A 22,204-nucleotide genomic window follows, 5' to 3' on the forward strand; every position below is an offset into this window, starting at 1 on the left:
GAAGAAGTTTGATGCAAGCAGCCTTGTGCCGTGTTGTTTATTTCCCTCTCTTTGCTTATACACTAATTGAGTATCTGGTCACCATTACTTGTACAGTACCTGCACTTAGGAGTCAAGCTCAAGAACAGTACAAGTGCTCAGGGGCTGTGTCGCACTTCCACAAAGATCTGTGTACAATAAAAAAGTAATGAAATTCAGTATACTGAAGGAGTATACAGTCATACATGATACAAGCTGAATTCACTTGATTTTTGTGTGTGGTGAGAAAAAGAACATGAAATGAAATGAAAATGAAATGTTTGGAAAACATTTTGATCACTTGTTTCTCTCCTAATTTGAGAAATGGAAGTAAAGAACCATAATTACACTTTAATTGAAGTCTGTTGGGAACCATGTTGTATCATTTCCTGTCATTCATTTATTGTTTACAGACTATCAAAACACTATGCTATCAAACATACACAGTGCATTCTTATTGTGTTAGTATGCAGTGTGGAACTTGGACACAGCCAAGGATAAGTACTGCCACGCACTTAGAGAGATTTGCATTGTGCACCTCACAATAATATTTAATTTCTTGTATAGTCTATTTACAAAATTGCATGTAGGTGCCTCTTGTCCTTGGAACACAATGTTCATACTTTGAATTCAACCTCCAGTAGAGAGTAGGCCTTTATCTCTGAATGCTCCCCCACCACAGCTCAAATACAGAGTGAGTTCATGGCATCAAGGTCTTTCCCCACAGTTTGATGGAGGCATTTATCTTCCCTCAAATCCACTATTATGCAGAGAAGTCACATTTAAAATCAATCAATGGAAACTTGATTTCCCTTCAGCATTGGGGGATGATCCCCAAAGCCTTTTGACTCCTCCTCCAGTGCAACACCGCTTGGGGCCTTGAATCGAACATTCATCGTGAGTGTTGAGTGGTCCACTCATCCTCAGTCGGTCATCTCCTCAGTAAAATTCCAACAAAATTCAAAATATGATAAAAATTAAATCCAATAAATGCCAAAATGTGAGAAACATCCCGAGCTAGCTGTATCCACATCAGCTCAAAACAGCAAGAATCTGTTAGGCACAGTTGACGCTATCGTCTTGCAGCCATTTTCATTTGAGTTTGACGTCGGTGTTGATTAAACATTCAGCTTTGCCCAGATCATAAATGTTCCTGTTACTTCCTCCATGGATGTTTGTATCCAGGATGCAGGCTATTCCTTTCCACGAGGTCTTTGATTTTCCACTTTGACACAACACAACAGCTGAAGTCAGGAGCGCAGTGTGTGCTGGGCCTTCTCTGTCCCACGTTGTCACCAAGCAAACTGTACATCTTTGCCATTCCAGTGTTTTCTCTGGACAAAACATTAAATAAACAGTCAGTATTGAATAAAGCAGATAAAGTTTTTTTCTTCTTTTTCTGTGATGAACGTCTAAAACACCCATCAGCTGAATCCCCCACCTCCCTTCATACTCAGTCCCTTTGCATATCATGCAGTCATGCACACTTACGTACATGCAACAATGCACCTGCAAGTGCTACGTAGCAGGCCAGAGTAGAGCAGGTATTAGCAGTCTCAGGTGAGGGAATAACCCCCATCCTGCACACGTATGCATTTCTTCACGCTATTTATCCATCTGTCACTTACCCGCATACTTAACACAGTAGTCATTAGTCGCTCCAACCCCCCCTCCCTTAATGAGAAAGCGATTACCATAGGTTTCTCCCCAGTCCCAGTGGCCTGGCAGCGCTGTCCGAAACCTGCCTCCCCACCTGCCTTCAGCTCTGCGTCTGCTGCTCTCTCAGATTCCCTTCTCTTCCCTTGTACCTCTTCTCCCTTTCACTGTGGCTGCAGACTCTCTCTCTTTCTCCATCCTCTCTGCAGCCTCTCTGTTTCGCTCCTCCCATCTCTGAGCTCTAGGCTGCTCTGGGTTTTAGACGGATCACTCTCACAATGGTTGATCAATACAGGTATTGATCCACTGGCAAAATGTTTATAAAATCATTCTGGGCAGCTGCGGTGCAGTGGGGAGGGGAGGCGGGGCGACGAGAGGGCCAGTATGCCATGCCATTCGCCTACCAGAGAGCCAGCACGGACCTGATTGGCTGCCTCTCCGCCCGCCTTGCCAGGAAGAGGGCTGGCATAGTCTGCATTTCTTTGTCATTGTTGCTTGGTATACCACAGCCCTCCCTGGCTTACGCTGCTAAACTTTCCAGACCACCAAGGCGGGGTGCAGCAGTTTAACCTTTTCGCTGTTGACTGCTGGCCAAGCACCCACTCCCTCTCCTTTCACATCAGCCAAGAAATTAATTTGCATAAATTAGCGAGCTGCAGGCGACCCCAGTCTAATGATCCACTGTCATTTCATTTCCCACTGCTCCCCTCTCTTAGCACCAAAACACTCAGCGCCGCTCCGCTGTTTGCCTACATGTCCACATGTCCACTGCGGGAAATGTGTCACCCCAGAAACCTTGGCCCTGTTTCACACACACACACACACACACACACACACACACACACACACACACACACACACACCATGGATCCCAGAACATGCAAATATAGGGAAGCTCATAGCCTGGCAGCAGCAAGAGGGACACCTATCCACAGCATGTCCCTGTTGTCCTGTCACAGGGGAACATGGAGCAGTCTGGGAATAGGACTTCCCTTTGGCTCTCATCCTCCTCTCCTCCCTCCAGACATTCATTTTAAAGCTGACTGTAAATCAAGGGACTCCACTCCAGTCCCTGTTACTTCATCCTGGGGATCATTAGCTACATTAGCAGTAGCACACCAACCACAACAGGCTGCTGTGCTCTTGTGTACAGCAACAACACACTGTGGCTCCACTTGGGAAAGCTACTGACAGGCGAGCTAACTCAAAGACTGGAACGCCTCACTGCTGTACAGCTAGATAGCAGATTCAAGTGGCTTGGTTTATCAAAGCCTTTGTAATCCAAGGGAGGGGCTTTTGCTTATGTCTTGTCGAGTGATGATCTATGAGATGTTTCTTTACACAGAGGAGATAATTGCAGTGTGGAACGCAGCGTGGTATAACTTTTTCCAGAATCACAACTCTTGTTGAACCAGACTAACATCTGTCAGCCATAAGGCCAGGCAGCCTCTGTGACACAGAGTCGACCTCGCCCCTCTGGGGGTGTGTGGCTTTGTCTGTCCCCCTCCCTCTCTGGCACCTTCCCTAGACCCAGATGCCCAGACACTGGCCCAAACCGCAAAGTCTGGGCTCTCCCCCCGGCCCATCCTCTATTAAAGAACAGTGGTAAGCTAATTATGGGAGATGATACATATGACAGTAGCTGCATAAGTGTTGCATTCTTTTAATTAGCTGCAGCAGTTGCTTCTGCTTGGCACATGATGGGAAGGACCTCCTGGATTTTCTGAGGAGTCAGGAATATGATCGGCACACATGTATGAACACACACACACACACACACACACAGACACACACACAGACAGACACATGACTTCACAAACACATCTAGGAAGTGTCAGTCACACATATGCTGGAGAGCCGTAATTACTCTAACACATCCAGAGCTGGCCACAGCCCATTCATTACCATAACATGTTGTAATGAAGTTTAATCCCTCATCATGTTGTCTGTGGTTAGAGAGTGGTGTGTGGCTGTTATCCTCCACTACTCCAGATGTCTTCCAGGCTGTCTCTCTCCAGCGCTCTTCTACACTGAAGACATGTCACTCAGTTCCCCACCTTTAGCCATTTCCCTCTTTTTTTTATCTCTGCATTTTTTCCCTCTGTATAAATTCATTTTGACCTCATCCATCTTTGTTTCTTCCCTCCTCCCCTACCCCATTTTTCACCTTCTGTTCCCTTTTCCACATAACCTCCCATCTCTAAGAGAGTGTGTTATTTATTTCATCTGAATGCAGGGGCTCTTTGGTGCATGCTTCTCACAGAAATCAATTTCAGCTCAGACAGCATAACCAAACAAAGCACTGCACTCATTTCAGCATGGGCATAGATGTAACCCATCTCTCTCATTTTCCCCCTCCTGCTTTATTGGAAGACATTTTGTTCTCACTCTGATGCCATTATGTCAATCACTGCAGACATGTGGTGATGTGTGAATGCAGCTGGTAAATGAGTCATGGCGAGCAATGATCATTAGGGAGTAGAGAGTTTACGTCTGTTAATGTATATGTCAGTTTAGCTGCATGTGATTCTCACCTTTCACATGGAAGTTTCTCAGTTTTTACTTTTAGGATACTTGAGTGTGTGTGCAGCATGTTACAACTGTATGTGACTGAACTTCTTCATTCAGCATTTTCAGAATTTCCTTGTCCTTATTGGATGACAACCCAGAATATAAACAAGAAGCAGGTTTCTCTCAGTGCTGTATGAATGAGCTGCCAGCTCTCATGTATCCTTTTCTCTGCCAGCCATCCTCTTTGTACAGCAGTTGAGACCACCAGTTAATGCAGCCGCTGGATTGGCCTCTTTCTTGCTTTGCTTTTATTGATTTCAGCCAGACACAGAGACAGACAGAAAGAAAGGGCCTTTTCAGGAAGAAGTTAAATGGTCAAGTAGCGGGTGGAGGGTGGCTTTCACCACTTTATTGACGAGGTGGAAAAATGTCACTATTATGGAGGCCCTTGCAGCAGATAGCGAGCTGATTGGATGAGTGCCCCCAGGTCAGAGTGGAGCACGTTCCCCCTGCAGCCAAACAAGAGCAAATAAAAGGGCAGAGGAATCCGCTTGAACTGGAGGTGAGGTTTCTCTCTACCAGGCCTCTCTTCAGGCAACATTTCTCTGGGTGTACAAGGCAAAGAGCTTGGAATCTGGACTGAGGGCTGATCTCTGGTGGACTTCTTCCCTCTGAACTCTGCTCTCAAAGCATTCTGGGTTTGCAACATTTTATAGCTCTAGGGACTTCCATGTTTTATATGTTACACAAGAAGATACACACAGATGTTGAACCTGCACAGATGTTGCTAACTACTGCAGCTACAGCTTGATAGCTGCTGTTCATAAAGAGGGTGGGAGGTGGAGTGATGAGAAATGCAGAGACGTGGAGACATGTCACTGTAGATGCAGCCACTTCAAAGATGCTAACAAAATGGCTGACCTGAATATGACATGTTGTATGAGTGGTGTGAATCCACACGTTGGGCCACAAATGAACTTAAGATGTGATATGGATATGGAAAGGTGCAAGCTGCTGATACTGTGCACATGAGGCTCGCTGTATCAGGAGACAACAGGCAGGTGTCATAGATTTGCTCCTGAAGTCAGAGGAACTGAGTTTGTTAATGTCACATAATGAAAGAGAGATGCAGGACAGATGTCTGTAAACAGAGACTGGGTATGTAGAAGATAAAAATCAAACCAGGCTTTGAGTCTGACTCGTGAGACTCTAAGGGCCCCTGACAGAGATGCAGTTGTGAGTCCTGACAAATGGCTGAGGGTTCAAATACAAGCCACTCTCAGGCCCTGCCTGCTGACGTCAATCAGTCTAATTAGCCCGGCGTATCATCTGGCTGGCCCCTCCTCGCAGCACAAGACAGAGCTCTGGAAAGGTCAGCATGCCACAGCAGAGACAGAGCAGTGCTTAATCAGAGGTGAAATGGTTTCTTTTCCAAATTGATTCCAGTTCGGATCAGACAAGAGTGTCTTGTGTTGAGCCACTTAAAGACTTAAGGAAAAGGCGGCAGGCGCTTTTAAAGAGGGCTTTTAAAACAAGACATTAACAAATAAAAACTGTTCTGGTGACATCTGGACGGAGGCCCAAAGAGTGGCGGGGCCATATGAAAGATCTGTCTGTCTGTCTCTATCTCCATCTCCTCTCGGTCTCTTTCCTCTGTTTCTCTCTCTGTGTATCCTTTTATCTCCTGCTCTGCATGTGACGCAGACAGTACACATTCACACACAGATGCACAGACTGAGCCGAGGAAATATGTGCAAACTCTGCAGGAAACTTTGTCCCTCTACATTGTAAAAAAATTGCAAAATCGCTTCTCTAATGTTGACACAAAACACAACGAAATAAATATTTTGTCTTCTCTCTCACAAAGTAAACCAAGTACCATTAACACTGGACCCCTGAGGCGTTATATCTTTTTACACCCTCTTTAAAACTCTTTTTACAACAGGCTTGTCACAGCCATGTATACATAGAAGGAAACATCTGAGCTCGCCCACACCCACACACACACACACACACACACACATCTGCACACTGCACATTCACCATCTCCCTTATGCTGAATGCATAATATATGTAATGAAATAATGTTTCCAGTGGGGATGGTTGTGGCTGGGGGATGGAGATGTGAAGTGAATATCAATGTGCCTCCCCCCAGACTCCCTGGTTCAATTGGTGTGATGGTGGGGGGTAAATGAATATGTGGGAGTTAGAGAAGCTTTATCCCTTTGCCCACAGCTACAGTGAGGAGTCCACACAGACAAAGGAGGGGGCTCTTCACTGGCCCACTCAGTCATTATGAACTTAAGATTGGTACATTGGAACCGATGTTGTCCCTACATCCCAGGTCCGAGCTGGTGAGAATGGTTGAATTCAGCACAGGTTGGTCCTAATTGTCCCATGCCAACTGTTTGTCAGTAGAAAATCCAAATCATGATGCGTTTGTGTTATGACAGACACACAAACAGCAGAGACCAGACTCTAGCTGTCATATGGTGGCCAGTCCTTCTATAGCAGGAGTTTAACCTGGTCTGAACCACAGCTTCTCCTGGAAATCTCAATGAAAATCAATGGAGAGACAAATTACATTTTCCCCTGTGCCTCACCTTGACTGACTCAAGTGAGCTCATCTGTTCCATCTTGTCAGAGTGAAGATGCTGTGTCTCTGTCAGCCGGGGCTTTGATGTTTTAAACATTACCATTAATAATGTTTTCAGCATCAAAATTAATTGCTTTGCTACTGTGTCCTGCTCTCTTCATCCTCAGCTGAAGCATGCATAAATCAAGACTAACTACCTTTGTCTTGAAATTTTGAGGTCAGGAATTTGGGATGAGACCAAACTTGAATGTGGCCAAGTAGAGTACTCTGTTTGTGTGTGTGTTGCAACAGCCTTACACAAATCCAATAGATGCAATGTTTGAAATACTTGTCTTGTTCATATGTTGGAACATTTGTCATTTATACTGGAAAATAATGTGAACACGTGTAACACAGAGTATACCGTGCAGTGCAAATGTGTGTGTGTGTGAGAGAGAGAGAGAGGTTGTGTAAGAGCTGTAGGGGGTTTCGGGTACTTTTCCATGACCTCCAATTCAGTTTAATGATGAAATTTGAGCTAAAGATGCTGCATAGATCATGCAGCATCTTTAGAATGATTAGAACTGATTGAACTTTTGCCCAAATAAGTGGAATTCCATTCAGACATGGCTACTCTTTTTTTTTAAGAGTAAAATTTGAAATATAGGAGCTGACACTGAGTTAGCTTTGGGATGTCATTCTTTGCAGGATGTGGTGACTTTTGAATTAGTTTGGATCAGACGCTAGAGAAGTATTTTTGTGACTTCCAGATGTTCTGTTATCTATAATTCCCAGCTGTGTTCTGAGAGATTAAATGAGCTGGAACGTTTCTGTCCAAGTTCTGTTATACTCATCAAACTCAGGGAAATGTAATTAGTGCCTTTTTGAGTTCACATCTCCTAGCAACTCGCCCCTAAATAAACAATACAAAAAATTGCCTTCCTTTTTCATTTAGCCACACCTCTTATCTGCCAAGCACCTCCTCTTGAGTGGCTTTGGCCCTACCCAGTCTCCGGGGCCCCGCAATGTGAAGACAGGGTGAGGAATGTGTGAAGCATCCAAGGAAACATGAACTGCTATTTTCCCACAAGTATGAAAAAACAGAGGCCATGGCTGTGGAATCTTTCTGACGCAATCAGCTAGTGGGATGGCTGCTGTACAGTTGGGATTTGGACAGGGGCTCAGGTCAGGGTGTTGTTAAAGCTGTAGTCTTAGGACTTAAAGATCTAAGCTGGACCTGGGTGGGTTAGAGAGCCGCTGATGAGGTTAAAACCTGACGAGCAGAACTGGATGGAAAGATAGCAGGAGCTGCTGGATGGCCCCATTTGGGAGCACTCCATAGTTCCTGCTATTTCATTTTTTAACAGGCATCTGTGGGGCACACTATTAATTGTTTGTTGGCCAAACCATCATTAAAAAAGCAGACGGCAGGGTGGCTTTTACAGAGATGTGAGAGCTGAAACAGAGGAGAGGATCACTGAAGAGGCCCCAAGAGGCCCTCCTAGAGACCCAGATGATTACCACACTACTGTTGCCTCTGTAATTCTTCATATATTAAGACACAAGGTTGAAAGGAATTCCCAAATACAAAAACAGAGCAAACTTCAATGAGTCTCTTTCTTTCCTGATCTAATTATCGCTGCCCCCATAATCGCTGTTATATTCATCATAGTGCTCAGTATTTATAGGGTCTGTTTTCATCATAGTAATAATGTCACTCTGGAATTCCCATGCAGAGAGAAAGAGAGAGGGAGAGAGAGACATACATCACAGAGTATATAGAGGAAGCAGCTGGAGATAGGGAAGGCTGCTTCTTGGATCTAGATATCATTTGATGTTAAGGAGGCCACAACAACAGGACTGCTCCATTACCTCCCTGCAAATACCCCCCCCCCCGTTTTGTCTGGACTTTTCCCTGCATCTCCACTGTTTGCAGATGAACTGGGTCCAGCTGGGTGTCTGATCCTTGTCTGGGCCTCGACTGGGTCCTGGAGCTGGCACTCAGCCTGCCTCACTGTCTGAGGCCCCTACAAGCTTGGACAGCCTACACAAGTTCATTCATCCTCTGTTCTTCCCTCACTCTTTTTAAAAAACTGTATTAATAGTCTTTCTTTCTTTCTTTCTTTCTTTCTTCAAATCTTCAAATCTGCATCCAGCTTTTACTCTAGACTCAACTCCCCTGTTCCTTCTCTTAACTCTCCATCTCTCTCTTTGCCCCCCCCCTTCCAGGGAGCCCACTGCCTCCTGTTCTCTGCCCCCACAATGTTGCTCCCAGTATTTGGGTATATATTTAACACCCACATGTGAGGCCTGGTGAAAGTGCCTGGGGAATGGAAAGGAAAACAAGCATGCCCTCTCTCCCGGCCCTTTAGTGCTGGCCTGCTATAAATACCTCCGGGTGGCGCGCCAGTTCCAGCACCAGTGGCATGGGAACCTCTCTCCCTCCTCTGGTCCATCGCTCGGCCACTTAAGTCCAGTCTGGGAAGGCTTTCGCCAGCGGGCTGGCCCGGGGGGGTGGGTGGGTGATTAGGTGTGCGCGATGTGGGCGGTGTAGGGAAAAAGTTCGGAGGTGGGGTCGGGGGGTGCTGTGTATGGCAATGGTGGTCTTCCTGTTTGTTTTGTCTGCTTCTCTGAGGAGCATCCCTGTGTCTTCTCCCTTTCCCCCTTCCCATCATCTCCCTTTTCAAAAGGCTTCATGTGTACTGCATCCTTGCTGTTTTGCCTTATGAAGATTGTATGAATACGTGCTTTTCAAACTGTTAAAAAAGAGATCCCCTTTTCTTCACTGCGGTGAAGCGTTTGTTATGTTACTCCCCCAAAAATTGATTTAGACTTTTCAAAGGTTTGTTCTTCACAGTGCTGTCTCCCTGTGTCGATGCACGACAGGCTCAGCTCATATTTTCAGAGTTTGAGGTAATAGTTTTAAACTGACAGACTAAACATCTCTCTCCCCGGCTGTTCCACTTCTACAGAGTAAATAGTTTTATGTGCACAAACACACACTCAAACTGGGTGACTGACTTAGTCTAATGATTATTTCTTTTTGGTTTGTGGGGGTTCAGGAGAATTTGCTGGGTTGTAAGTGAAAGCATATAGCTTAGTGGCCTCTTAACCACACTTTCTTACCTTCTCTGCCTCTCCTCATTTGAGAATGTAGGTTTGCCATCATAGTTTTATACAAGAGGTGCAAGACAGGCATTATCTTTGCACTGTATGTCTCAGCTGCAGGACATGGTTTTGGTGTTTTAGACCTCTGAAGTATTTCTTATATTCAGCTATCAGTTGATTCACTAATAGACTGTGCCTGTTCCAGTGTCGGCTAAAACAGAGATCAGAGCTTTTTGTTTGGTCAGTTAACATACTGAGTCTACAGATTAAATGTCTCTGTTGTTCCTTTTCCCCCCTCACACCTCTTAGCATTCTCCCTATGTCTCTTTTTCTCTCCCTCTCTTAATACTCTCCTTTCCTCCTCTCCCACCCCTACAAGGCTCACTTGTTATTTTTTCGTACAAGGTCCTGTAATTAAGTTTGACATAAGCACAGGGATTAAATATGCGGTTGAGGAGGGAGAGAAAGGAGCTCTGTTACAATCTCAAGGCCAGCTGTAAAATGGAACCAGATTGCGACACTTGGAGTTGGAAAGTTTGGGAAAGGTGCCGAGACTGGAGCTGTGTTCTACCAACAACGGGATCTGAGTCTTTCTCCAGCTTTGGAGCAGCCAAAAGACTACTGGGTCTCTGGCCAAAAAAGCTCATATTAAAAATCCTTAGGCAGAAGACTAACACTCAGTCCGATCCAATGATAATTTCTTTTTCAGCTAAAAGACTGCCATCTCCCCCAGCTAAATATTAACTATTGTCTGTCCAACCAGATGACTGATACTCTTACCCCAGCCAAAATCTCTGCTGCCAAAATAATACTAGAAAGCAAAATGCGAGCTAGTTAACTGCATATTTACAATATCAGCATAGCATGTATTACCTCCCTTAACAAACAGCAACAAATGTTTCAGTTTTTACTCAGTTAATAAGCCCAGGAAACAAAAGATTCTGATTAAAACCAGATGGTAACTCAACTACACAAGTACAAATCATAGTTTTTCTTTATGTTTACTGGTAGCCAAATGAATTTTACAAGTGAGGACAAAAAGAGCAATCACACCTATAACCTCCTACTGATGGTAAGAATGGAAAAGTGATTGTAACTCTAAACCATAATACAGCAGGAAAACCCATTTCACATGCTATCACTCAATCACTGACACCAAATATAGAAATATAGGCTAAGATCAGCCCCCAGTGCACCAAGCGTGTCGATAGGATTTTCTTCTGTTCTGAACTCTGAGAGGTCTCACATGGAACTTTGCATTCTTAAATAACTCTGGCAAAACGCTTTAATCTTAATGAGTCTGAACAGCAAATCTCTCATCTGCAGCAAAAAGGATTAGAAATGCAGAAAAAAAAGACTGCCGTTCCACTTTGATGAATTGTGTTTAGAAAATCCCTGGGCATGAAGTTCCCCCAATGAACAAAGCGTTCGGCGAGAACGGATGCTTTTAAACAACACAACTTATCTGAGAAAAACAGAACATGCATTTAAGTGAAAATACAAAAGCAGAGCTGATTCGACTCCTCTGCAAATGATAAAAGTGACTAACTCTTTTCCTCAATCCACTTAGCTACTTTTGGAATCAAACCTGGGGTAGCTTTGCACAAATTACGTGCATTGTGTTTTCAGTGCTTCATCAGTGGTGTGTTTATTTACTCCGCATGATGCATTCTGCCTTTGTTAAGCATAAATAAATGAATTCATAATTTTCTGCCTCTTGGTAGGAGCACTTGAAACGGGTGATGCAGTGATGAAGAAGGGAGTTGATGAACAGAGACAGTCAAGTGCCAAGAGGTGTTGCATTCCAAACCACAAGAACTCTGCTGCTTCCACTGTAGTTTGCTGTGGTTTTTCTCACTGCTTAAAGAAGACCAACTTTTTTTTTTACCAAGTGTGAAAATGGAGTTAGTTAAGTATGCTATTATGCAGAGGTGTTTATTTGTATTTGATTAATACATTATTGATAATATGTTAATGTAATCCAAATCAAAGCAGTTCAGCGTTTACTTGATTAATTATTACTCTGTGGTGTAATTTCCCCAAACAGTCTCTCTGAGTGTTAAGGGTTAGAGCAGGAAGCCTCTGGCTAGTTCAGACTGCTCAAACTACAAAGAGCCTTACTGCACTGGGACCTGCTCTTGGTTCCCCCGTTCCAACCCCCCACCCACCTCCCCAAATGCCCCCAGGCCCTTAGAAAACGACTCTGGCTGACTTTCGCTGTATTTATTTTACCTTTCCTTCCAAATCAGCGCTCCCCTTTGTTTCCTGTAATGGACATAAGAAGAAGATATTGCTGATGCGGGCCAGACGTATGATCCATATTAATGAGAAAACACCATCATGCCAGATATATATCCTCCTAGAATAAATGAGCGAATCACCAGGGTGTGATTTTTAAAAAAATATAGATAGTTTTCCTCCTGCTCAGTGCACGTCTCCGTGTTGCAAAGACATCAATGTCTTGTGTGTGCAGAGTCGAGATAAATATTACCATGCACTTGACCTATATTGATCCCCCAGTAGGATGTATACCCACTCCACCATGTTGAGCCTAAACATCTGGTCACCAGAGTGCTCCTTTGAATGACAGATAACATCTGGGAAGTCTGCTGCTATCACAGGAAACAATGTTCCTATCTCCCCCTCCCCGCCCCTCTATCTCTCTTCACTCTCTCTTCTCCCCCCTTGTCCCTCTTTCCCCATGTCCTGCTCATAAGCACATCCCTCTCATTGATTTCCCATTAACCCCTTCTAGACTGTGAGTATCTGCCCACCCAGACACGCAGACACCAATGGATTGATTAACAACATAATGGCATCACTATGGCTGCCCGTTCTCATCAGTCTGACCGGCTCTGCAGGCTGGTCCAGTCCATGTCCGACTGTCTGCTGCACTCCCCCATCTTTCTCTCCACTGCTTATTTGGCTTTTTTACTATATTTTCAGCCCTTCATTCCTTCCTTTGTTCCTTCCATTCTCTCCTCCTCCCTTTGTATTTCTTCCTTCATGCCTTGTTTCCTTCCTCTTCCCCTCTTTATTTCCCTCTCTTAACTATTTGTCCTCATCATCCTCCGCCCTGCTGCATCTTCCTCCTCCTCTCAGTACCCTGTTAATATTCACCTGGCATTCAGCCGCAGGTCACACATGTACAACCACAGTACTCAGTGTTCCCATCTGCTTTCACAATACCATGATAGAAATGAGTGGAGGTGTGTGTGTGCACAGATATGTCACTATATGAGATTGCAGGTATGTGCTGATTTGTGTCATGGAGGACAGCAGTCTGACAGACAGAGTCTGAGCTGAGCTGTGGTCTGCACGTTAAGTTGCATCAAAACAGCCGAGTGACTCAGGCTTCAATTATCATGAAAACAGACTAACTTTTAAAAAATCCTGGCTGATGCTATTACAATGGAGGAGAAAATTAAACTTGTTTCTGTGTGTGGGTGGCTGTATTGATGTGTGCATATGTTTAGATTTTTCCTCCTTTGTTGTTGAACAGACTGTGTGTTAAAATATATACTTACATGAAAGAATGCCACCATATCTGTTTCACTATGTATTCCCTCTCTCACTTTGGCAACTGCTTTGGCGGCAGAGATAAAGTAAATGTGTGTTTGTTAGGTTGTGTTTGTGAGCCACAACGGAGGCAAGTTAGAAAAAGCCCTTCATTTAAGCATGGCGTGCCTCCATCAGTCCTAGTCTCTGATGTACAAAGAGCCCAGAGGAAGGAGCTTCACAGCTGTTTGTAAACTATGAGAACAGGAAAGGTCAACAAAGTAATGCAGTGCGGTTTTTGTAACGCATTTTCATCTCTCTCTGTTCCATAGTGAGACAGCAGGGCTGCGCCCTGCCTCAGTAGTACTGGTGCATTTAAATTACTGTTCTTGCCTGGAGAATAATGGTGAAAGCATAACCCCATTGTATTCTTTGATAAACTCTGGAAAATGCATGGTATAAGCTGAGGAAGAGGCGCGGTTTAAGGGCACAATTGCCTTGCAAATCTACCATGGCAAAGTTTTTCAGAGAGAGAGAGAGAGAGAGAGAGAAGGAGGAAGAGAGTGGTGAGGAAAAGGGGAAATGTGAAATCGAGGGTTGCAGGAGAAAGAAAAGGGAGAGGGAGATGGAGGATCCAGCTTGTGGGTAGAGTGGGGGGGTCTGTGTTGCAGGGACATGTGTTATCTCTGGGTGCAGAGGTCTTTGTTTGCAGGGCAGAGAGGTATAGATTTCCTCTCCATGTCAGTGCCTTTATTTAGGGCTCAGCACAGAGGGGACAATAGCAAACTAATCCACCACTGAATCAGGATTAATATTCAAGCTGCAAATATTAATTCACAGCCAAAAGGAGGAAATGCAGAATGTGTCAAAATGCTCAAACAAATAAAGAACAAAAAAGCCCAAGATCCTTGACCAAAAATTCCATCCTGAGTCTTTCATATGAGTGCATTATTTTCACTGGGTCCTACAGTCTTGTCTCAGCATTCTGTTTGATTTCTGTATTAATCTTCATAATGATTTTCTATAGAAGAGCGAGAGCTGGGGGAAGCTGAAGAGCTGCATGTTGTTTTTGGCTATTCTCCTCACTAAGCTCTGGATTTAAGATCTGGATTTGAATATTTATGATAGAAAATAATAGAGGTTATAAAAATAAGTCCCTGCAGAGCTGGGCTGTAAGTTATAGGGGTAAGCAATGCCTCCCACATCAAAGAAGCCTGGAGATGTTGGCCAGTAGTAGATACCTGTAAAAGCCTATAGCTCCTCAGTGCAGCCCGGCAGAGAGCGCGGTGCTGCTCAACATGCATGATCTAAAAGTGTCACTCACCATCATCAGTGCTCACAATTTAGTACAAATTTAAGCTCTTTAGTTCATTTAGTTTAAGTCTGCCTCAAAACGAGAGAAAACAAATGTGCCATCAGGGTGAGATCGTTTGACTCGTTTCAAATATAGTTTCACTTGTTTTGAGATTGAAACAAGTGACAGTATTTACAGCTGACAGGTGGATCACTCCTCTGGTTTCAACATAATATCACTTGATCCAAGAAAATGTTTTAAACTTGCTGGTTTGCATTTGAAACAAGTGACACTTTGCCTTCCATTTGACAGTTTTTTTTATTTTCAGAAGGCTCTGATGTTACGATTCGAGACCAGACTTATGACGATGATATTTTGGAGATCTGTGGAAGAGAGATGTTTTCTGCTGCTCTCCTCTTGAATGTCTCACCAGCAGGGCAGGGCGACCTGTCCCAGCAACATGAGGAGTTAACATGGGCATTCGAGGGGCTGAGCCTGACACTGATGTGTGAAATATAAAATACTGGTTATACACTTATTGTATGCTCGTAATGCTGGCTAATGGCACAGGTCACATCAGTTAAATTGAGGCGTTTGGTATTTTCTTTTTCATTTGTTTTTATCCCATGAAAAAGACACAGGATAAAGTTTTTACACTGGATTAGTACTTTGGTTTTGTCCAAACAAGCGAGCGTGCACGTCCACACCCTTCCAGCACACACACACAGACACACACGAGCACAGTAATCCCACACCAGGGGGTAGAGGCCTGTTGTATACCAGCCCCAAACACCATTGTGATGTTCAAAGGGCTTTCACAGAGGCGCTAACCATTGATAAGGTCTAATGTGATGAGGGACTGTAAACTTCATCTTTTATACATGGCAACATAATGTGAAAGGTCAGCTTATCTTAATCCTCAAATCTGCAGCATCCAGGCCCGTGGCCCCATTTCATGAAGTTAAAGAAATAATCTTAGAGTCCATTCTGAAGACGGCCCTTATTATCTTCTCCGTGAGGTCCAATCAGAAGATATCATTAGAGTGTACTATGAATGCACTGTAAGGAATGATTATTTCTCTTTTCTAATCGGCCCCAATCATATCATAGAATCAGCTGGACTGTGCGCTCATGGTGAGAAGCTTTATTATGTCCAGTGATTAATCATCAAGCGCTACCTTATCCCTCTTAGACACACAGCACACTGCTGGCCTGGTTCACAGAGGGGAGAATGAGAAAACATCATCTTCATCAGCACGGTGCTTACCTGATTTTCCATACTCTTTAGTTCAACCTCCCCGAGGGCCTTATACACTACGACACTGTTGAGCATCATCACGTCAGGGATATCAACGTGGCTGCTCACTCATGAAGAGGCTAATCAGTGCTGGGTGCTGACAGTTGTTTTAAACATGGCATACCATCCTCATTTGGTTTATGCTGGATTTTGGTTTGTTAACTTCTTGATCTGTTTCGATCTCTTCCCTTCCATAGCTGCTGACAAAAAAAATCCTCTGGACTTCGAGAAGAAGTAACAACATCTCCTTAAATTCCAGACAAATTGAGGACAGTTTACATAGACAGTCGTGAAATTTAAGTCACTATCAAATTTGTGAATTAATGCGGGTCAGAAAGGTTATTGTCTCAAGGCCAAGTTTGGGCAATTTGTTGTTTAGGAATCCTTTGTTCTCAACTGAAAGTGTGTCAAATGTAGACAGATTGTGAAATATTTATTCCTTGACTGCAGATCATATTAGAGTGTTATTGTTTGTTTCGTTTTGTATTCCACTTCTAATTTGCCAGTGGTACAGTTTCTCGGGAAGTCTAACAAACACACATCAACTTTAACAAAGGTAGACCCCATCCTGTAGCCTTAATTAGAAGGAAATTGTAAACAGACGCATGCCTTTCTTTTACGGATTATCCATACTTTATGACTGAATGTTTGAAGTTATGAGGGATTCTGAATCAGCACTGCTCGAGTGGTGCTCTTATAGGACATTGTTGTCTTCAATTATTTTCAGTTATATTCCCGTCTCTAAGAGGCAGGGGATCATTTATTATTTAAAGATGCAATCGTTGCTGTTTATCTGGGATTTTTAAAACCGGGTTATTTTTTCACATAGTTTTTTTTTTTTTTTGATTAAAAGGAACAAAGTGTAATAAAGTGCAGTTTCAAATAGATGCTTGTCTCTCTCGCACGAGAGCTCATCTGCCATTATTGTGATTTAATATGAACGGTGCCAAGCAGCTGCCGAGAGACAAGATCTAACAAGCATCAGGGATGCTTTAGTATGTACATAAAGGGTTTCACACAGACACATGCTCACACAGACGCACACACTCACACAAATGCACATTTAGTCACAGACAGACTAACAATCACATCTATCTTCACCCATGTGTTTTAGCTAAAGGTGGTCGACAGACTGTTTTTGTATCTGGGTTAATGATTTTTTTAGGGAATAAGTAGTAATGATCACTGCCTTCTTAGCTTCTCTTAAGCATGCCGAGAGCAAACAACAGAAACCAAACAATATACAGCATTCACACACACAGATGATTGGTATCCTGTCTGTGACTCTGTAAGACAGCAACACGGAGCAGATCCGGAGCCTGCAGACCCACATTCAGTCACAGCACAGTACTGGAGTCGCTCAATACATCTCACTATAACTTCCTTTATTTCATTACTCAATAAAATTGTCATGCACAGAGTTTCATCCCCCAAGTGCACCCTCAGAATAGAACCTTTTTCCAGGTTTGAACAGCAGTCGTAGTTCCAGTCCTCTCACTACGTCTCGCTGTTCGTACACATGTTGTTTTTTTAAACCCCAAAGCCCCACAACTCTTGTTGTGTCCCTCTCACGGTCACTCGTATCCACTCGCCCCACCATCACTCTTGTTACTTCCAATACTTAACTTTACACTGAAGCCTTTGCCCCCGAGACCCTAGTGTTGGGAGATTAGTCCAGCCTCAACTGAAGTAGACAAACTGCAATCAATACCTGATATAAGCAGCCCGCCTGGGTCAGGCGACCTTGCTGTATGGCACCCACGGCAACTCTAGTAAAGTCCTTATGAATTCTGGGTGACTGACCCCTGACGACCTGGGCAGATAAGGTCAGTCTGGCCACAGTGACCTAGAGCCAAGAGGCCAGTGTCCAGTCAGTCTGGCTGTCCTATAATGAAGTGGTCAGTATTGCCTTTCTGTCACTCAGCAATTACTGGGAGAGATATGGAGCCATAGATAGGTGCTGAATGCACAAGGAGGCAGTGGCCACAGAATTACATTCACGAGGCAAAGGGACCGGTAAAGTGACATGTAAACTACTCTAATATGGACTGCTAATGACCGGGAACAAGATGGATCGAAAGGAGTTTGACAACTTCAGTGAGACTGCATTACATCTGTGCACGCAGTCACAGGAAACACGACTGTAAAGCTTATGTTTAATAGCTGCTCTTAAAAATCAGATGGTTTGCTGTGAGAATGAAGTCACAGTCACGTTGTATAAACATCATTCAGTGCCTCCTCCACAGGAAGCAGCATTCTTTACATTAAAATCATCAGATACCTCCCAAAATATCCAACTATTTGAATATTTGCAGATTGATTTCCATGTACTGTAAAACAAACATCATTATTGAAGAACAGATGATGCAACAGGGATGATCTGAGATGAGTGATCCAGAGTGAGCCATTGATAGTTTCTGTCCCTGATGTATTCATGACCGAGGTGTAACTCGCAGAATTAGAAGTGGCCCTGTAAAAAGACGTGCTAGCAGAGGTCATGCTTCCTGCACAAACAGAGGCCTGCGAATGTCACAGTGTTTCTCCCATGGCCTGCTGTGCTCCCCCTCACAGGTCAGGGGCTAGGGAAATCCCCGAAGCCATCCAGCTGCTGCCATCAGAGACTCTGCATTCTTCTGTCTGCTAACTATTTAGTTGTCAGTGATTTGGTTAAGTGGAATTGACTTTTATCTGCGGTGTGCTGTGGGGCTGCCACTGGCAATTCAGAATCCCCCTTCCTCAGCTCCTGTCTTAGCCTGGTGTCACATCCAACACATTGCTATTGGCAGCTGAGCCAGGCCTAATCAATAGCTCAGGTCAGGGATGGCCCGCGGCTCTGCTGTGGGTGGGCTATTGATCCGACACACACACACTCCCACAGGTTGCCCTGACAAAAACCGGGAAGTCGTGGCCTCGGACGGAGCAAGAGAGAGAGAGAGGAAGAGAGACGACAAATTAACAGGACTGCTCTCTGTCTCCTGTAACTGCTGACAAAACACTGTCATAAAAATAATTTGTTTATTGATCAGAAGCTAATGTACTGTGTACGCTTTGTTTAAGATAGCTTAAAAGGATCATTATTCAAATTGATATTTCAAACAGGAGTGATATGACTCTGAAAAGCTGAGCACACATTAAAATTAGGACCAAGAGAAAGGATGAAACCCTTCAGATGCAAGCCCATCGTAACCACGCAAGACCTCTCTTTCACTTCTCTTTTTCCCTCCTCCCTGTGTGTTGTCACTCTGTCAGACCTGTGGCCAATGAGCAGGAGTCTAGTTATTTTTGTTGCAGCTTTAAACGTTGCTCCCCGAGCTCCTTATCAGCACCACAATAAGAACTCTTGGGAACAATTAAACATGGGCTTTAACTCAAGTCTAACCACAGAGGTAAAAATAATCGCACAATGTTTCCAAATGGAAGTGGCTTCAAAAGAGCTATTCAGTTATCACAAGCTGTCTGCCTCTCCCGCCTGTATTCCCAAACTAAATCTCTGTCGCTGTGGAACTATTGGAACATATGACAAGCATATTTACCCAGCTTCACAAACCAGGCCCATGTGGAATTCAAAGCCTTTCTTTACATGTTTTCTTTTTTTTTTTCATCGCTGGAATTGACAGTTGAATAAATATGTATTGTCTATGAGACTTTGTTGTCGAATACGGGAGATCCTCTGCAGAACAGGCAATTATATATGCTATTACAGGAATATGTCTTGTTCTGGTTACGGGGAAATTAAGTTTCTAAGGAAATCTTTTTCATTTCTCATTTTTAAAGTCTTCAGTGGTATGAGAGGAGAAATTACTCACAGCAGTTCATTTGCTATTAAATGTAATCTTGAAATCTTAAGAGGCTGTCCTGCAGTAGTATCATACAAATAATTATACATTAATTTTGTTGGCTCTAAAAACAGCAGATTAATTTGGAAGTCTTGATGGAAGTCATACTGCTCTGGTTTGTTTCTCCTCAAAGACATTTATTATGTGCACTGATTTCGGGGATGAGGTACAGAGATGGTGGCTGCACTGGAACTCTTTCTTCGCTGCTGTCGTAATTTTTCAAAACATGTTTCTGACTGTTTTTTTCTCTCTTTGTTTCTCGTTCCAGGTGATGGTGTCATCCTGATTTGTTCCTCTCGTGACCCGGGAGTCCCTAAATCCCAAACCACATAGCTTTGGAAAATCCTGGAAATACCTGGAATTCTAGGAGTATCTCACCAAAACTTCTTAAGGTGCCCAGGCGCCGGATCGATAGCTTTACATTCTCCTTTATTATTTTTTGTGTATACAAAGAAAGAGACGAAAGTCTGAACATTAGCAATAGCCGCTGGCCATCCACCATTGCTTCGACGAACCTGCTGTGACCAAGAGGGCGTGACCTTTCTGCCTGCTGACATCAAACAGACACTTGAAAAGGAAACGCAGTCAGAGAGGCTTCCGCGTGGTGGCAACTCAGACCAAAAACCCCATCAGGTAAGGCTGTGAAGTCCCCCTTGCTCCTGCTGTCCAAGCCCTAAGCCCTTTAACTTCTTCAGGGCTTTGAAGCTAACTTGTCCCCGGTCTGTGTCCCCCCACCACACACACGGTTAGCTCGCCTTCAGAGCTGGTGTAAAGGAAAGGCTGGCTGATAAATGCTCTGCTTTCATGCTCGGCCCACCTGTTTGTTCCTCTCGGATTAGAGGCTCTGAATATGTTGAGGTTGTTTGGTTGACAGACGCTCGCCGTGTGGTTTCTTCACTTGGCCCTTGCAGATTGAGTCGATGACCAGACAGAGCTCGAGCAAAGGTGCTAGAAACGTGACATGTCTTGGCGTGTATGTGTGGACAGGTGGGATCTCACTCCACATACACAGGTGTGTTCTCATTAACTGGTGTATGTGTCACACTCATGCAAACACACACTGTACACTCACCTAAACCTGCAGACTAACATGTAAATACATGGATCTGACATACATTTTATTTAGTTTCACACATCTACAGTGTACTCTGCTGTACTCTGTTACAGTTCTCAGTGACATCAGTGATGGGGAGTGAGAATGTTTTTTAGTTTGCTGAGAGGACAAAGGGGATTTTCTGGCGGATAAAATGTCATCGCTGTATTTATGTGTGTGTGTTCACACAGGGGTGTATGTTATTGTATGTGTGTGTGGCTGGTTCATATAAGAACAGATATACGGTGTGTTTGAATCTTTCTGATGCAAACATGCATTTTTCGGGCTGTGAAATGAGCATGTCCATTCAGGGTGACTTTGCTCTGCTTCACTCTTGTAGTTTTATTAGGACTCAGTTTCCCAGTTGTTGTGCAGGAGACTGACAACACAGTTTCAGTGATTAACCTGTTCCCAGGTTATCTGGACTGTATTAAATTATTCTGCTTGATAAGGGAATCTGTATGATTTTATTTTCAGTCAGTGACTTTGAATCAAACCGGGCCTGACAGAAGGATATAGAGATGAGACTTTGCACCTCACTGGCAAAACATCTCCTCTGTCTATTTTTTGCTCTGAAAATAGGCCTAATTAAAAATAAAGTGTTTATACGATCAAGTGAATATACAGTAATGGTTAGGACAGTGGAAGCAGCAGGACACAGTGAATGAGATGAGTTATGTCATTAAGAATGTTAAGAGATTTGTTTTGAAAAGTTCAGAGTAATTTGACTAAATTGGGTCACTGAAATTTTGTCATTTTCAAAATAAGAGAAAATAAATATATAAACATTTATTTTTCTTTCTCCTGCATCTTTAAAGATTATTTTAGTGTTGGGGAACTAAACACTTGAAAGCACATGAAACTATATTTATTATTGTGGAGCTAATTAAGGACGTGATCTGAAATGTATTTTCTGAGTCTGATTTAGGACCCAAAGGGTCAGCTGCCTCACAATAGCACAACAATAACAGAGCAGGAGTCAGGAGTGGAGAGGGCTCCAGTCTGGGGGAAAGCAGCTCCCCTCCCTGGCCTGTGTGCTGATGGAGCTGCACTCCTTGCCCAGGGCTCCAGGGCTCCGACACTAGACCTTATTTTTCATGTGCACACTGTTGTGCTGCAGTCAGGGTTGCTCCCTTTGTGCCAGCCCTCCCCCTTTTAGACAGAAAGACATGCATGATTTCATACATGAAAGATATATGTAATTGGACAGCAGGGCCTATGCAATACATTTACAATTCTAAACAGAATACGTTAAAACCAGTTTCCACTTTCTCTCCCCCTCTTTTCTTCCTCAGGAAATGTATTTGCACATATTCAA

At 43.7% G+C, this 22,204-nt stretch overlaps 1 protein-coding gene and 1 long non-coding RNA gene across 2 annotated transcripts in view; one reads left to right on the forward strand and one right to left on the reverse strand.

The window, feature by feature from the left end:
* Positions 1 to 22,204, forward strand: part of zfhx3b (zinc finger homeobox 3b) — a 191,390-nt gene that overhangs the window by 21,369 nt on the left and 147,817 nt on the right. The window contains exon 3 of the mRNA XM_018683250.2: positions 20,062 to 20,426. The gene's annotated coding sequence lies outside the window, so the exon portion shown is untranslated. The remainder of the gene's footprint in view (positions 1 to 20,061; positions 20,427 to 22,204) is intronic.
* LOC108887724 (uncharacterized) lies at positions 350 to 2,128 on the reverse strand. Its single transcript, XR_001961685.2, has 2 exons — positions 1,713 to 2,128; positions 350 to 1,352 (listed from the first exon to the last, which is right to left on the reverse strand). It is a non-coding gene; the product is annotated as an uncharacterized LOC108887724 (long non-coding RNA).

This window comes from Lates calcarifer, linkage group LG2, assembly GCF_001640805.2.
Source record: "Lates calcarifer isolate ASB-BC8 linkage group LG2, TLL_Latcal_v3, whole genome shotgun sequence".
NCBI classification, from domain to species: domain Eukaryota; kingdom Metazoa; phylum Chordata; class Actinopteri; family Centropomidae; genus Lates; species Lates calcarifer.